General features: G+C 34.6%; 1 long non-coding RNA gene across 1 annotated transcript; it reads right to left on the reverse strand.

Annotated features, from left to right (window-relative positions):
• Window positions 1-846: 846 nt before the first annotated feature.
• On the reverse strand, window positions 847-2,674 carry LOC120577203 (uncharacterized). The gene is made up of 3 exons (XR_005643280.1): window positions 2,233-2,674; window positions 1,936-2,123; window positions 847-1,137 (listed from the first exon to the last, which is right to left on the reverse strand). It is a non-coding gene; the product is annotated as an uncharacterized lncRNA (long non-coding RNA).
• Window positions 2,675-4,761: the final 2,087 nt, after the last annotated feature.

Consider the following 4,761-nt stretch of genomic DNA (forward strand, 5'->3'; position numbering starts at 1 on the left):
CTCAGTCTCTCTTCCTTCAACCCCGTTTCTCCTTTCTCCCTCACCAGATACCATCACCGGCCACACCACCGCCGCCGACGGCGCACTTCTTTTCCGGCGACGATGATGGAAACGACACTCTCCCTTCCTTTCGTTCAGATCTGGGCTTCGTCACTCCCTCCACCTTCCTCCTTCGCGAAACTGTTTATCTCCGCCGCTCCTCTCACATCACCACCACGTCGTCACTGGTCTTCTCTCTCCCGCTTCTCTCTTCTCTAACACTCCGCCGTCATCAGACCACCGACCTTCTTTCGTCGTCCTCTCTCCCACAGATTCGCGGGTTACCGTCCGGGATGGATCTGCCATTTTGGATCTCATCGGTTTCTGACCAGACCATTTTGAATCTCGCCGGTCTCACTGTACCCTCGCGAATCACGGCGTCGTCGCCTTGCCTTTTACTTAATCTTGTTTATGTTATGAACTGCCTTTTACTTGGATTTGAGAATGGGAGATCAGAAACAGGGAGGGAGGAGGGAGAGAGGGTGGTTAGAAAAGGGTTTGTGGCTGGTCACCGTGACAGAATGCATCAGCAGGGAGAAGGAGGAGAGGAACAAACAATTAAGGGAAAGTTTCAGAGAGAGAGAGAGTGGTCTGGTGAATGAATGAATTAAAAAATTAAAAAATAAAAAGGTTTATAAATTTACTAAATTATCCCTGCCACAAGGGAGTGTGTATGAGTGGTACAAGGAAAAAGGGTGTACATGTATCTTTACTCCCTTATGTAATATGTACCTAGATTCATATTCATACTTATATACAAAATCATCGTAAAAGGGAAAATATATAAAATTTCTTTACATTGCTAGTTAACACACTTAAACAAGTTTCTTAAAAAGAAATACATAAAAGAAGTACACATATTGTAACGCCTCGGATTTTGGTCCAAGACATTACGCCTAAATCATTCTCATTTTTAGAAAATCACAACTATTTTTTTGTTTTGTTTAATCATTATTAAAAAATTCTTAATAAAAACCTATACAAAAATTCTCAACATAAATTTCCTTCAAAATTACAATTCAAATAAAAAACTCAATTTGTCCCACGTACGCACTTCAAGCAAAAACTTCAAATCATAGAACATCTCTTCTTTGGTACCTAAAATGTTAATGTAGGGGTCAATTTTCTTATCCAAATTGGTTCATACTCAAAGCACCAGAAACAATGTCATAAAATAGATAATATCAAAACTTATCAATCAAAAAGAATTAAGAAAATTACATTCAAGTCACATGCTTCAAAGTAAGGTTCACACACATCTTGTTTGCAATAAAATAGTTTTAAGTCAATCATCAATCACATGTATACAACACACTCAATGCAATTATGCATAAGATGCATGCTCTTATAACTATATGATCCGGATATAACCCGCCACACAAGCACCACACATTAATATAATTGCAATTCCCGGCCACTAAGGCATCCACACAGATGCATATGCCATGCATGATCATGAAAATGCAGACTAAAATCCGCCACTAAGACACCACACAGAATATAATTACAACCCGCCACTAAGGCAATTACATTCAAGTATTAATGCATCATCAAGCACACAAACCAAAAGTCAATCATTTCACAAACTCACATTTTCATCTTTCTCTTCTTTAATTCATCAAAAAAATGTAACATTTCTTTTCCAACATCACAAAAACATATAAAGCGCATTAATATAAAATATATCAATTCACACCATATTATCATACACAACTTTCATATAAAACATAATTAAGAATAATCACTCATAATTAATAATACTCACTCTTAGAAAGGATTAATTTTACCATGAAAATAGGTTTTAATTATTTTTCTTTTTAAAAGACAAGAATTGCTACTTCTACTTAATAACACAGCGTAACACTTAGTATGGACGTATGGGGAAAAAACCCTTACCTCGAGAGCTTTTCTTTCTAGTCGAACTCTAAACCACCTCAAACTCACAGCTACGGTGAAGACACGTTTTCTCTCACTCCAGGAGATAGTTTGACGATCGGACCGTTGAAATTGAAGAACCGCATGTTGGGAACACGCTTTCCAAAAATTAGCTCAATCGGACGGTGAACGAAGCCGTAGTCGCAATTCTACGATGACATGTTTGAGGAAAACGAAAATGGCTTCAATGAGATATTATTCTAGGATTTAGAGATTGAAGTATGGAAGTAAACAAAATAAAAAGGACATAGAGTATACCTTAGACTTCCATGAATTTTAAAAAGAGAAGAAAGGAGTGGCTTGATTGACTTATGAAAAGGGGTTTGTGTCGCAAGAATATAATAAGGGCTTGGTTGTCTCTAAAACTTTGTTGTTTGCAGATAGTAAAGAAAGGACCACATGCCAAAGAGTATAATCACAAATTTATGTTTTTTCTTTTCTGGTCTAACAAGAGGAGTTTGACGTGAGTTATGTAGAGAGGGTAGGTTACACTTTTCTTGCTCAATTGTGATTGGCAATGGCTTTAGATGTATTTGAAATAGCAAGGCTAAAATTGAAGAATGAAACTCATGAACTCAAGTAGAATAAATTGAAAACAAAGTGGTGATTAATTATATTATGGCACTATAAAGATCTTTTAGAGGAGGTGAGCGTGTATGTTGTTTTGTTTTGTGCAGCAGAGAGTAGGAAATGTTCTCAGTCTCTTCCTAATTGTGTGTTATCCCTAAGAAAATTATTATAGGTAGATACATATACAAATAACCGTCCTTCTTGAACAAAATCAGAATAATAAAGAAAGGTGACAACTAGGGTACTCATGGAAGAATGGTGGGTAATTTACCCTAACCAATACACATTAGCCACATAAGCATATTTTTAAGTGGTATCCATGAACTATCTTGACCCCACCAACAAATTGCTCATTTTCATTGGTTGGTGGGTAAATTACCCACCATTCTTCAAAGGTAATCTAGAAAAAAACTAGGTTTATTTTAATTGAGTCGATCACTCGTAGCATAACTATAACTATAGGAAGTAGTTGAGGTGGATTCCTTATCTTTAGGAAGGCATGCTAATAAGTAAATAAGAGCAACGTGACTAATAGGAGAGTAGTGTTTTAACTCAGCAACAAAAGGAGTCACTCATAGTCAAATAAGTAGAATAAATTGAGTGGAAATAGGAATGGAGTAACCACCACAACGTGACTAAAGAGGTGGAATCTTTCACTAATTTTACAAGGAATAATAAGAAGGTTGAATTGAAATTAAGACTCAAACCTAAAACGCATGGCTTCTAGTGCATAGAGATGATCTAGCAACTAAAATTAATAGCTATTATAATCACATCAAGTAGATAATTTGAATTACATAAACTATTATAATAATTTAACAAAAGGAGGATTTACAATATTCTAAAATTCCTTGCACATGAAATAAATCGGTGAATAAATGATAAATAAATAAAAAAAACATTTAAAAGTACATGCATAAAATATTGGAATGTTACCCATACATAGAGAGAACATGTAAAAAATGCATTGATCTTATATTAATCTATAATTATAATGATCACAATTCAAAAATAATAATTTCGATCACCAAAGTACAAGCATAAATTGTATGCGTTCTTATCTAAATCATAATATATTTTAACTCTTAGGTTAAAATATCAACAAAAGTATAAAAAACTCAAGACATCTTTTTTTCTTTTCGGTGGTGTCCGGGATTTAAACTGCAGACCTTACATATATTAGCATTGTCCCTATCAACTGAGCTAAGCTCACGAGGATATAAGAAGTGGTTCATGTGCATCGTCTTAGAATGTATATTCACGTGCATTGTCAAGATAAAATTAGAATTCTTTGAAAGTCATAGAAACAAAGAGAACAGAGATTTATGGAATATTCGTTGTGACTTCTTTCCACAATTCCAAGACAAAGGGTGCCTACTCACTAGATTCCATCATAAACAAAACAAGATAAACTAAAGGCATAAACCGTAAATATAAGGAAATTCCTTACTTTATTAATGTAATAACAAGGTATAAGAACAAGAAATTATAGGTTTCTTGAAAGAATATGCAAACCAAGTATAAGGGTCTCTATAAATGTCAACGGAGGTACGGAGTTATATTATGTGATACTAGATATTGAGATAACTAAACTAATCCTACAATTTTATGACTAAATATTGAATATATAGTGGCAAGGAGTTATAGGAATTAGGTAAGGGTAGGAAATGTTGTATTATGTAGAGAGAAGCTGTAACAGGATATCGCCTGCAATGCAGGGTAATTGTTTTAATTTTCTCATAGTTTTGCTATTTGATCTTCCTTTCATTTCACTACGGTTGGGGACCATCCACAACACACACAATCAATGACACTAAAAGTCAAAAATATCAGTGGACACTCTATCCTCTCTCCTCTAATACACTACCACACCGTACCCTTATACATGTGTGTGTATATATATATATATAAAATAAATCATGAAATATACATATATATCATTGCCCTATTCCATTATTTGCCTTTTCACTTATCCCCTGTGCAACTTTGAATTAGATAATTATTTTTTTTACTAAAAAAAAAGGAAATATATGGGACTTAAAATTGAAGTAAGTAAGAGGGTTAAGGTGTTTGGTTGTAGAGAGACTGACCTTTTGTTGGTGTGAAGGCGGAAACATATGTAGATTAGATAGATAGATAGATATATTGAAGAGATTATATATACCAAATATGATGAAAAGGACAAGTTGCTCATAATTCATGGCCCCCACGTAAGAG

Source organism: Medicago truncatula, chromosome 7 (genome assembly GCF_003473485.1).
Source record: "Medicago truncatula cultivar Jemalong A17 chromosome 7, MtrunA17r5.0-ANR, whole genome shotgun sequence".
Taxonomy (NCBI): domain Eukaryota; kingdom Viridiplantae; phylum Streptophyta; class Magnoliopsida; order Fabales; family Fabaceae; genus Medicago; species Medicago truncatula.